Source organism: Ambystoma mexicanum, chromosome 9 (genome assembly GCF_040938575.1).
Source record: "Ambystoma mexicanum isolate Mex_15411 chromosome 9, UKY_AmexF1_1, whole genome shotgun sequence".
In the NCBI taxonomy this organism is placed as follows: Eukaryota; Metazoa; Chordata; class Amphibia; order Caudata; family Ambystomatidae; genus Ambystoma; species Ambystoma mexicanum.
The window spans coordinates 51,040,291-51,053,888 of record NC_090931.1 but is presented as its reverse complement, the minus strand read 5'-3'; positions in this window follow the sequence as shown (position 1 = coordinate 51,053,888).

The following is a 13,598-nucleotide window of genomic DNA, read 5'->3' as shown; positions in this document are numbered from 1 at the left end:
CACTGTGCGTGTGCTACCCCCAGAGTGTAATTGTAATTCTAATTGTGATTGGTTATTTACAGCGTGCTCAATACCCAGAGGTTTCTAAGTGCGGCCCAGAGGTTTCTAAGCGTGGAACCTTTTACAATGGGGGAATGTATACACCAGTAATGCGTGTAAGAGAGGCCCAGCCTTTGGGCTCAGTGGATGTACCTGAGATCTGAATGAGATTGGCGGAGATGAGGTGAGGTACCAAGTGCTTTGATATGATATGATATGATTGTTTATTTATATAGCACCTATACACAATGTGTTTCAAAGCGCTTCAAGGCAAGGGAGGCAACAAGGGAAAATACAACCACATTCTTACAAGCCATGAACAGTAAGGATGTGAAATGAACTATCGTACTCAGCCTGACGACATTTCAGATAGTGCAAGAGCTAAGACATAGATAAGGAAGGGAGGGGGAGAGTGGGAAGGAAATGGAAACAGACAGGCGACTAGCGTACTAGGCCTGACGACATTTTTGGTAGAGCCGGAGAAAAACAAAAGGTGAGGAAGAGGGGTGCAGAAAGGGGGGGAGGAACAAAACAAGTGACTATCGTACTAGGCCTGACAACATTTCAGATAGTGCTGGGGGGCGGGGGAAAAGTAAGGTGATGGGGGAGCGACAGACAAAGTTGCTATCATACTAGGTCCAGGGACAATTCTGATAGAGTAAGTGCATAGAAGAAAGTAAGGGGAGGAGATAGGAAAAGGGAGAAGGGAAAGGAGGAGAGAAAAGAGAGAAAGCAGTCAAAAAGAGTGGAGAAGCAAGAGTGGAGAGCGAATACAATTGCAGAAGTCAGTAGTAACACATAATGTTGCAAGCCAGGATACAAGATGAAGATGGGAACAGCATGATTCAGGGCCACCGTGAGTACAAGATGCAAAGAAAGTCCCGCATGAGAGTTGAGAAAGAGTGACACACCGTGAATGAATGAAGTCCATAAAAGTCAAATCCAGCATTGGCCACAAGACAGTGATGGTGAAGGAAGGCACCAGGTGGTCGGGGCTTGCTAAATGGTGAAAAAGAGCGGGAAGCAGGAAGGCACCAGGTGGGCGGGACTTGCTAAGTGGTGAAAAAGAGCGGCAAGCAGGAAGGCACCAATTGGGCAGGGCTTGCTAAGTGGTGAAAAAGAGTGGCAGGCAGGAAGGCACCAGGTGGGCGGGGCTTAGGCCAGGTAACCTAGATCCACTTGCACCTGCTCCCCATCTGCAAAGGAAAAGAAGCTGGAGGGCTCCTTAAGTAGGGAAACTTTAAAGGCAATGACGTGCTTTCATGCCCATATACATCACAACGCAGGCGTGACCTGGCAGGTACTTCTTTAAACTCCACAGAAATGGCAGCACAAAACAAAAAAAATCCACATGCTACAGTAAATGTTTTCATTTGAAAAATTGCATAATTATGAAGCTGAGTTCAAACAAATAAATTAGAATCATGGCCCTTTAAAAGAATATATAAACAGACCTCTTCTCCTTAAGTGCCAAGGACAAGTATGCTCGTCCTTTTTGCATAGACTTGTTTCATAGCCTAGCACTTTAGTCAATTCATTAGCGAGGGGAAGAAAGATGCCCGCCTGTGTATGATGGCAGATTATAGGGCATTATGATGGACATTTGCTGGAAATTGCCCAAATGGGGCACAATATGGCCTACTAGCGCACCACTTTACATGGACCTCGTGAACAAAACCTCTGAAGGCACCACAGCAGCCCTGAGAAAGCATCTACACCCGCAACACTCATTCCCATATGCCTGCTCCCTCAAAAGCACCATCAGGAAACAGAGCCTGTAAAAATCCACCAGTGGCGCACCCTGGGCAGATCGGGCTTTCCCCCCTTCTCCCTAGAAATGTTGGGCTATGTTGACTTGACCTGCTGACCTATATAGCCGTGGCAGGACAGAGCAGGACACATACAATAAATAGTACCAATGGCTGCACAGTTAGTAATGTAAAATGTTTCATTGTTAGCATCTGTATTCGTATGCAGACATGTTTAGGGAATTGAAATGGTGATGGGGTGTTAGTACTGGCATGCCAGGGGAGTGACTGGAAGGGTGGAGAGGGGACAGAAAACCGCTCATTCTCGCAGCAGTCCTTAAATATGTGGTTTCTGACATGGAGAGAGTTAACAGCTTGTAACATTGAAGCTGGACCAGAATAGCCTTATTAGATGTGAAAAGAAGTCAGGTGCCCCAACACAATTAAGTGTGCCCCTTCCCCACAGTCTCTGAAGTTAGCCCCTAGCCTAACATTTGAGGTGTTAGCCCCATCCCACCCCCGAAAGGTTAGTGTAAGTACACCCGACATCAACAGTATTCTGCATGTAAACCACATGCCTGGCATCTTGTGAACTTTGAATTAGGGCTGTACCGAATAGCATATTTAGTATTCGGCCGAATAAAACCGAATATGAAGCCGAATAGTTGCTTTATTTAATAAATCATGTTCCAAACTTCATAAACACACTTATTAAAAAAACAAATAAAGCACCATTTTAAATGCATTCTGTACTTTTATTTCTCTTTATTGTAATTAATGTACCATCTTTATTTAAAGTATACAAGCCAGAAATAAAGCAGATTTAACCAAAATGAAGGGACCGAATGTGCTGAAGATTGTTGCCAATTCAGTGCCAGTTGAAGTAGGAGGATTCACAAATGCAAAAGGACTGCCTTTGTGAATCAGATGCATTGCATTCTCTATCCAGTTGCAAAATCGATGTGGTCGAGTTTCGAAACTTCTTTGCAGCTCACATAGAAATGTATAAAATGCTTAATGTCGGCTCATGCAGGACAAAAGTCCAGAGGAAATCTGAAATGCGTGTAATCCATCTCACAACTATTCACCCCACCCAAACAAATGCTGCTCACTTTTCACTTATCCTCGCCACTCTTTCTCGCCAATACACAAACATATGCAACTTATCATTCCAGATAAAATATCAGATAATGTTAAACTCAGGACTCAAGTCCTTAAAAAAGAAAAGAGGGGACTATGACGCAATGGGAAGTGACATGACAGGAACTGAAAGTATCTATGCACATTTCTTTCAGTTTGCCTTTTCCAACTGAAAAAAGTGCACATTGCATATAAACATTCACCAAAAGAAAATATTTTCCTGTATTGTTGCAGGCTAAGTATAAAAGATGAGCACCTTTTTTGTCTAAGAATCTGTAACAAAACATACCCTAAAGAACAGATTACAATATAAGATATTTTTCAGCAGTTTGATAGCAGTTTGTCTGGTCTAATTCTATTCAATTTTAAAAACGGAAGTCTATATTTGCCTTTCTGAGTTCATGTTGCATTGTATTCAAATGAGAATGTCAAAGTATTCGGCAAGAGCAAGAAACTATTCGGCCGGAGACAAATAGCTTTTTTTCAGCTGGAATTCGGTCGAATACTTACTCGAAGCTGAAGTTCGGTACACCCCTACTTTGAAACCCACCACCACCATTTTACTGAGCACCTGAGAAGGCATTATCAGCTGCGCTGAAACAACGTTATAAGGACCCCAGAACTCCTGTGGGCAGGAGCCACCGCGAGGTGCACCGAGTGCAGGACTAGGATACCAGTGTCTAGTACACACTGCATGCTGTACAAGAATTGCAGTGTGGCATTTAAGAATGGGTCAATGTGGGTTGTGGGGTTTTGAAGCAAGCTCTTCTTTCAGAAATAGGTGTCACTGTAGGGCACACAGAAATTAAACACAACTTACTAATTGTCAGAAAACACTGGATGGGTACTAGGCCTTCATTCCGAAAGACTTTCAACCATGCCACGAGAAACAAAATAGGCGAGCTGAGGGTCAAAGGAACTAAAATGACCACTCATAAACATCCTCGGAAAATCACTGGCCAGTCCTCTGTATCCCAGGAATAAGCCCACCCACTGACCACAGATGCCCATAATTCCCCAGGGGCATTGCTCAGAGTAGTTCTGACATATCCTCAGTCCTGCTGGACGTCCTCCTCGAGCCATACAGGTACTGATAGTTTAGTGTCTCTTTGGGCATGTTTCCGGGCCCCCTCCTCTGCTATGAGAGGACAGCAGAGGTTTTACAAGCCCAGAGTCTTCATGAGTTCCTCTTTCCGGAGACCTCTGACAGCTCCAGGCTCCTTGTGTTAACCCGCTCAGAGTCTCGCCAGGCTCCACTGTCATCCGCCAACATGACCAAGCTCACCTCTGCAATAGCTGCGGCTGCACAGACAGGGGTGGACTGGCAACCAAAATAGGCCCTGGAAATAAGTGGTCCCATATTACACATGTTAAGCAAGCATAACACTTTTCCTATTAGAAAATATGGAAATAAAATAGGTTTCCACTCAAAAGAGGCCCAAGGTGCAAAGGCCTACCTCGAAATCCCTGAAGTTCCCTATAGGCCAGTCCACCCCTGCCAGTGTGCAGACGCCTGTCTGGAAATCCCTGGATTTCCAGATAGGCCAGTCCACCCTGCCAGCGTGCAGACGCCTATCTGAAAATCCCCGGAGTTCCCTATAGGCCAGTCCACCTCTGTGCACAGACCACTGCTGTTAAGCCCACAACATCGCGCAAGAAGTGACATTGCAGTGCCGGGCAGGGAAACAATGGCATACATCTGTGCCCGCCATTAACCACCATTGCACCACCTGATGCTGGCACTACTGCTATCCTGGAGTCAGATGAGGGGAGAAGTGAGCCTGTACCACTACAACTGCAGGAGGTGAAGGGGCAATGCTTCGCTGCACCTCAACTAATGACACATGTGAGCCTCTCCCTCGTCACCTTCAGTATGAGCTGTTCACTGGTACTGATGGCGATGAGGTCTGGTCATGGGGACCTCCTGAACCCAAGTAACCCTCCCAGCTGCTCAGACCAGCAGCACAGCCATCCCCCTGAACAGGGCCCCAAGGAGCAGGGGGACTAGACCTGGATCATGAGCCTGTGGCTGCCCGTGCCATGGTGACCTCCCGTGCCATAGTAACCGCCCATGCCATAGTAACCACCCATGCCACAGTAACCAACCATGCCATAGTAACCAACCATGCCATACTAACCTCCCGTGCCATAGTAACGACCCGTGCCATAGTAACGACCCGTGCCATAGTAACATCCTATCCCATGTCATAGTAACCGCCCATGCCATAGTAACCACTTATGCCATAGTAACCTCCCATGCTATAGTAACCTCCCATGCCATAATAACCGCCCATGCCATAGTAACCGCCTGTGCCATATTAACCTCCCATGCCATAGTAACCGCCCGTACCATAGTAACCTCCCAAGCCATAGTAACCACCCATGTCATAGTAATCACCCATGTCATAGTAACCTCCCATGCCATAGTAACCTCCCATGCCATAGTAACCACCCATGTCATAGTAACCACCCATGTCATAGTAACCTCCCATGCCATAGTAACCAACAATGCCATAGTAACGACCCGTGCCATAGTAACCACCCATGCCATAATAACCACCCATGCCATAGTAACCGCCCATGCCATAGTAACCGCCCATGCCATAATAACCACCCATGCCATAGTAACCTCCCATGCCATAGTAACCTCCCATGCCATAGTAACCACCTATGCCATGCTAACCTTGCATGCCATAGTAATCCCCCATGCCATAGTAACCTCCCATGCCATAGTAACTGCCCATGCCATAGTAACCTCCCATGCCATAGTAACCGCCCATGCCATAGTAACCACCCGTGCCATAGCAACCACCTGTGCCATAGTAACCTCCCATGCCATGGTAACCACCCATGCCATAGTATCTGCCCATGCCATAGTAACCTCCATGCCATAGTATCTGCCCATGCCATAGTAACCACCCGTGCCATAGTAACCTCCCATGCCATAGTAACCGCCCATGCCATAGTAACCACCCATGTCATAGTAACCTCCATGCCATAGTATCTGCCCATGCCATAGTAACCGCCCCTGCCATAGTAACCACCCATGTCATAACAACCGCCCACGACATAGTAACCTCCCATGTCATAGTAAACCCCCATGCCATAGTAACTGCCCATGCCATAGCAACCTCCCATGCCATAGTAACCGTGTGGAAATCGAAATAATATTATACCTCCTATCGCATTGTTTGAATGTATGTTGGCCTACGCCAAGTTGTCTAAAGAACATCGTTTAAATAGATTCCGCGGCAAGGTCTTGACCTTAATATATTGTGTAAATCGCCATCTTGGATTTAGCCGCCATTTTAGGTTCTCTTGTAGTGTGGAAGTCACCCTGAACAACAAAATGGAGGCCGAATGACATTTCGAGTTGGATTCTGGCCGTTGTGACCTCCGCACACATGAATAAGTAATATGCCCGCAGCCCACTTGTTGGGGTCGCGAACTGAGACCTTGTCCTATCCCTGACCTATGTGTAAATGAACAACTGTATCAGCGGAACTGATCAAAATGCATACATTATGGGATTGACCTGGCAACGAACCCAAGGCCTGGTTCTAAGAATGGTTAACCCGCGAGGGGGTTGGCCAGAGCTGGATAAAAAAGTATAAAAACCAGAGTATCCCAATGTTCGCTCTCTCACACTAACACGGCGAACTACCGTTGATAGTTCGTTCTGTTACTCTGAGGGCCGAATAGCTATCCGTTTGTCAATTGACTTTTTGGTAATTGTTGTATCTTTGAATAAAGCGCTTTGTATGTTCTTTGTAACCTGTGTTGGTGTGTTTCCTTTCGGCTTCCCGGCCTCATATCAATTTTTCTGTTTCCACAGTTGGCGCCCGAATAGGGACCCTCAAGATTGATGCCAGATCATTGAAGGTTGACGCAGACTATCAAACCGGGATCGGACGGTGTGATTCTGTGGGCCTGACCGATCGAGACGCGATACCTCGGCAGCGCTGCACGATCCGATCCTTGGACGATAGTCGTGTGGTCTGACACGGCATCTTGACGAGGGTCCAATTTTGAGGCGGGCAGATTTGCGGAAACCACCAAACACAAGGTAAAATTCGTTAGGTAAGTTCTTTGGTAAACCGTACGGTCCTCCTTAGATTTGGTCAGGTGCAGTCGTGACCCGGCTCTTAATTTAACCCTGACAATTTGAATTTGGCGTATTGTATCTGCAGACACAATTATTGAACCAGGTAACACCCATTTTTTGTGAAATGCCTGGGAAATTGTCTAGCTGCTTTAGGGCTCTGTTCCGCAGCGATCGACAATCCTTGGAATTTGGCCGCCCGGCACCACAGGAGGGGTCGCCGGTGTGTACTATGTACTGTAAGTATGGAATTGGAAGTATAGTATTTAATGATATTTGGCACAGACAGACCAGACATGCCTCCGAATTTCAGTGGCCAATCAACGGTAGTTTTGAGATCCCCCGTATTGAATACTTAGAATCGATCTTGTTAAAGAAAAAGGCTAGACCAGCAGCCTTTGATGTGTTACAAAATTGGAAGAAAGAAGCATTACAGCAGCTTAAAAGTAGGGATAAACATGCACGTCGTCATAAAACAAACGCTGAAAAAGCATTATTATATGATAAAGAAAAGCGGTCAGAATCAGTTAAAAATATGGATAGAGCCTTTTCACTCGGGATCCAGAAAAATTACCCCTCTAAAGATTTCCATGTTTCTGAGGAATTTATTGAGAAGTTATTAAATGAACGCAGGTCCGATGCCTCAGCGCCACCTCCATATGCTCCTATTTTGGGCGCTCTGCCCATTCCTGCTGTCGCGCCTGTTGTTACTCCTGTTTCCCCTATACAACCTATCGTTCCTAGTCCTTTGGTTGTTGTTCCTCCGCCTATCGCACCGTCCCTTCCCCCTGCACCGGTAGTTGCACCTTTGTTAAATTTACCTATACCTCTGCTCCCGAGTGGCCCCGTATTGATTGAAGTCGATCCAGGTGCAGGGTCAAAGATTGTGACTCGCAGTACTGTTTCTGCAGATAAGAAACAGGAATTGTTTGCATGGGCTAAGCATTGCATGGAGAAAGGTGATCAAGCTAATGTTTTTTCTACATTATCTAATTTGAATAGTTTTCCCGAGAAAAATGTTTTTATCGAAGGTTTGAGGACTCATTTGTGTGTGATGTGGGGTAGATTACAAAATTCGGATCTTCCACAAGGGGTGAGAGATCTGAATGCTTTGGCACTTTCGAGGGACACAGAGCAGAAAGTATATGGACATGTTGAAAGATTGTTTGAGTTCAGGAAAGACTTTGAAAAAGCACGAGATGAGGATGATGAAGACGATAGAATATATGTACAGAAACGGTTCCTTCCATGCCATAGAGCGGCACCCGAGGAAGTACGAATTTGTACCAAAGATGCGGTTCGATGGATCTCGGATTCATCGATACCGCCAGACGAAGTGTATGACACGTATAGTCAGTATACAGTAGAAATGCAAAGAAAGGTAATTCAGGTGAGGTGTAAGGAAGAGGGTTAGTTGCCCCATAGAATTATTAGGGATTTGTAAAAGGGCTTTTTCGCACGACACTTCTACAGCTGCCTTAGCGCTCGACCTGGCTCTATTGCTTAGTACGCGGCCGGAGGTACCTATATCTCAGTTGCCTATGAGAGAGGTTCCTCCGACCTTTGTCCCAAAACTTGAGACCCCCGCCAACGCTGGGACTGGTGCCCCCGCTGTGGATATCCCTGCACATTATGTATCGCAATTTGTTCACGTCCCGTTTTCACGACAGGAAGTGAACACAATTAGACAATCAGTTCCCGATATTAGGAAAAACCCGACGGGGTTTTACAAAGAAATAGAGTCCGTTTTACAGTCTTCTGTGTTCACCTTGAGTGACATTGACTTGTTATTCCCTGTACTCCTACGCGTAGATGTATGGAAACAGGTTCGGACAATAGATGATGTGCCGGGGTTGGGAGATACGTGGGCTAATATGATTCGAATTGATGGAGAAAGACCAGCTGGTGAGAAACCGCCACAGGTAATACTTACTTTACCTGATAGGATTGTCGCTAAACTAAAAACTATAATTCCAGAGAAAAGGATTATTTGGGACAAGCTTACGGCCTGTGTCCAAGGGAAAACTGAAGGCGCCACCGAATTTTTTAATAGATTCGAGCAAGTATTTTCTGACTTCAGTGGACAGGATTTAGGTACAGAGTCGGGGAAAAGGTTGTTCGTGGACAAATTTGTACGTGGATTGTTACCTGACATCCAGTCACAGATTATGTCCTCCGAGAGCGCTTGGCAGGCAAAATCTCAATCCGAGGTTTTGCACATGGCTCAGTATTATGAGAACCGTGTTAATAATGAGAAGGAGAAAATTGAAAAGAGAAAGGGAGATTTGAAAACCAAAGTATTATTGCAGCAAATTGTTAGAAACCCCAGAGGAGGTACAACACAGACTAGAGGTCAGTACGTTCCAAAAGGAAATGCTCCTCTGAGTCCTGTGAATATTAATCAATGTGCTTATTGCCGCCAGGAAGGTCATTGGCGAGCACAGTGCCCCGTCCTTCGCCAAAGGTCAAACAGTGCGTTTGGGAGTATGGGTAGATGACCTAGGGGCCGCCCTGGAGCAGGGGGCCCTGACAGGGGTCAGCTTTTACAGGATTCTCAGCAACCTTTTTCACGGGAAAATCAGACCTCGAGTATGGACTCGAGAAACATATTTGATCACCCTTCTGCTGCCTACCTTTCTGAAGAGCTTCCTTCTGACGAGGCTCCGTTTTATTAGGATTGCCCGAAGCAGGGTTTGGAACCTTCACCTATTCCCGTTAATCAAAAAGGCCCCTACGTTGAATTATTAGTAGGGAATAGGAAACACCAGTTTTTGATTGACACTGGAGCACAGAAGTGCTCCATTGATCATTCTCGGGTTCCAAACATCCCACTGTCAGGGCAAACAAATGTTTCTGTAGGTTTTTCTGGTATACCAACTGTCTGTCCGGTTTCTACGCCGGTATCTGTTTCTTTGGGTCCCTTTACGGACCATTGTCCTTTTCTTCTCACTTCGAACTGTGGAGAGAATTTGCTGGGGTTGAATTTGTTAAAGAAATTGAACGCAGTAATTCATTGTTCTTCGGATGGAGTACGGCTAACGGTTTCACCTCAGCAACTTCCTAACTCCCAGTTCTTGATTCGACCTTTACCTCCCGAGTTCAGCATTGTCCCGGAATGTTTGTGGGCGGTGGACGACAATGATGTTGGAGTGTTACAGATTGAGCCCGTTAAAATAGTTCTGAAACATGGGGTGAAACTGCCACGCATCCCGCAGTATAAAATATCAGTCGAAGGCGAACGTGCTTTGAAATGCATTGTCTCCGATTTTGTACATCGTGGGGTGATCGAGGAGATTACAGGTAGTTTGTGTAACAGTCCGATCTTACCAGTATATAAGAAAGGCGACAATGCAATTCCATACCGGTTCATAATTGATCTTCGTGCTATTAACCGAGTGGTCACCCCACAATTTCCAATTGTGCCTGATGTGACGACAATATTAACAATGATCTCTGCTAAAGCTACGCACTTCAGCAATGTTGATCTAAAAAACGCTTTCTTTAGTATCCCTATACATAAAGAAAGCAGATATCTGTTTGCGTTTACCTTAGGGGGACGCTCATTTACATTTACAAGGGCACCTCAAGGGTATACTGAAAGTCCTAGTATTTATAGTAGAGCCTTGAAAGAGCAGCTCAACACCCTTGAATTGCCGCCTACTTGCACGCTGCTTCAATATGTTGATGATTTGCTTTTGGCTGCAGACTCTGAGAGTGCCTGTAAAGAAGGCACCGTATTGTTGCTTGTTCACCTAGCTAAAAATGGTCACAAAGCTTCGCTTAAAAAATTTCAATATTGTTGTCAGGAGGTTGCCTATCTAGGCTACCTCCTGTCAAAGGAGGGGAGAAGATTGACACCTGAAAGAATACAACACATTTCTGGCATGTCTGTTCCAAATACACAGAAGGAAGTCAGAGCCCTGATAGGTATGGCTTCCTACTGTAGGTTGTGGATCCCGAATTTCGCACTAGTGATAAAACCGATGTTGGCTTTGACGAAGAAGGGCATTTCTCTGCCACTGCCATGGGAATCGGAACATCAACGATCATTTGAGCTTCTCAAAACCGCGCTATGTTCGGCACCGGTTCTGGGTACTCCAAATTATGACAAGGCCTTTGTGTTGTTTGTGCATGAATGTGATGGATGTGCTTTGGCTGTGTTAACACAGGAACACGGATGGAAGAATAGGCCGTGCGGCTACTACTCCTCCGCCCTTGATCCTGTCGCATGCGCTTTGCCAAGAAGTTTGCGCGCTGTTGCTGCTGCTGCCGCGTCTGTAAAACAGAGTGAGGGAATGGTCCTAGGCCATGATTTAATTTTGATGGTACCTCACTCTGTTGATATTCTATTAAACAAAACTCAAATGCAACACCTCACCTCAGCACGGTTAACAAGGTATGAACTAATTCTGTTTGCCCCTCATATTCAAATTAAGAGGTGTGTTCTTAATACGGCTGAACTCTTACCTTTCCCGCAAAACACTGTTTGCGGTGACAAAGAATTACATGACTGCCTGTATACCACTGAACAAGAAACGAAGGGCAGGATAGATCTCATAGATACTCCTTTGGATAATGCAGAAGGGGAGCTGTTTTGTGATGGCTCCTGCTTCAAACTTTCGAATGGTACATCTACAGCTGCTTATGCAGTTACTACATTGAGCAAAGTTGTCGAAACTAAGAGAATTTCGCATAACTCCGCGCAGGCCGCAGAGATTATAGCGTTGACCCGAGCTTGTGAACTTTCCGAAGGGCATAGAGTCAATATATATACTGATAGCCAGTACGCATTTGGGGTGGCTCACAACTTCGGAAAGCTTTGGTCGGAAAGAGAGTTCCTGACCTCACATGGGACCAAGATTCAGCATGGCCCCTTGATAGTGCAATTACTTTCGGCACTCTCACTCCCTAAACAGTTAGCGATCATGAAATGTGCAGCACATCGCAAGGTCATAGATGATGTGGGCAAAGGGAACGCTTTTGCGGATTTGATAGCCAGACAAACGGCCACAGACCTTAGCACGGACATGTATGCCTCGAGGGAAGTGAGAGATGCTTGCGTAATGGATGAAGGGATTGGGTCTGTGCGAGATATTCAAACTGATGCCACAATAGAAGAATCTAAAAGGTGGGCTGAAGGAATGGGGAAACTGGATGACGAAGGGTGTTGGGTGGATACATCCGAAGGAAAATGGTTGCTTCCTGATTCTTATGTATTGGCAATGGTTACGATGGCACACGGTCCTACGCATGTGTGTGCCCAGCAGATCACGAGAATGTTAGAACAGGTTTGGGTGAATGACAAGATTCTGGACACTGCAAAGAGGCACGTCCAGAACTGTATGATCTGCCTGCAGCACAATGTGGGTAAGGGGACAGTGACTCCAAGGGGAAGTTTTGGGCCCCCTTCTGTCCCCTTTGAGGTTATACACTTTGATTTTATTGAAATGGAGCGATGTAATAATCTAAAATATGTTCATGTAATTATTTGTGCCTTCAGTAAATGGGTCGAGGCTTTCCCCGTCAAAGATGCTACCGCCATGACCACTGCAAAGATTATGGTAAAAGAATTCTTTCCTCGATTTGGGCTCCCGAGGATAATCTGGTCGGACAATGGTCCGCACTTTATCGCAGCAGTACTTTTGCAAATATGTGCAGCCCTATGTATTGAGAAACGATTTCATTCAGCTAGAAATCCTCAAAGTGCTGGGTTGGTAGAAAGACACAACGGTATTTTAAAGAATAAACTTGCAAAAACATGTGCTGATACCAAACTAAAATGGCCAGATGCTTTGCCTATTGTGTTATTAGCTATGCGTACCACGCCTCAGATTAGAACCGGGCTTTCTCCATTTGAAGTAGTAATGGGGAGACCTGCTAACATTTGGGGTCTCCCGAAACCTAAAGCCCTGAGGGAGGTGGAAAATGTATTGCTTGTAGACTACTGTAACCAGTTAACTAAAAACCTGTATTTCATTTACCACCAGGTGCATGCTGCTTTACCTGTACGGTTCACGGGCCCAGGACACGATATACAGCCTGGAAGTTGGGTCCTCGTGAAGGCCTACGAGAGGTGTTCCTGTCTCGCGCCTCGCTGGCGGGGACCCCATCAGGTGTTATTGGTCACCAGGACAGCAGTGCGGGTGGCTGGAAAGAAGAACTGGATTCACGCGACGCACGTCAAGAAACTTCCTCACCCGACGCCACACGCTACAGAAGAAGCAGAACCCCTCGCTGATGCTACAGTCTCTGATCTTGGAGTAGCAAACAGTGCTGTGAGTGCGTCGGAGAAGTTCTCTGAGCCTGAGGAGCTTGGAGAACAGTCCATTTCGTCTCCGCACTCTCTTGAAAAATCACTTCCGGAAAACACTGTTTTGAGCTCTGCGACTTCCGTCGCCACCGACACGTTGCTTCCCTCAGGAAGTGATGATACCTTGCTTCCGGACCAGACAATTTTGGGTACCATCAGGTACAACCTTCAACCAAGGAAATAGAACTACAGCACGAGTTTCGTGCATCTGGAAAAAGGAAGTGATTGGAAAATTGTCTTGTAATGAGAAAGTTTTGTT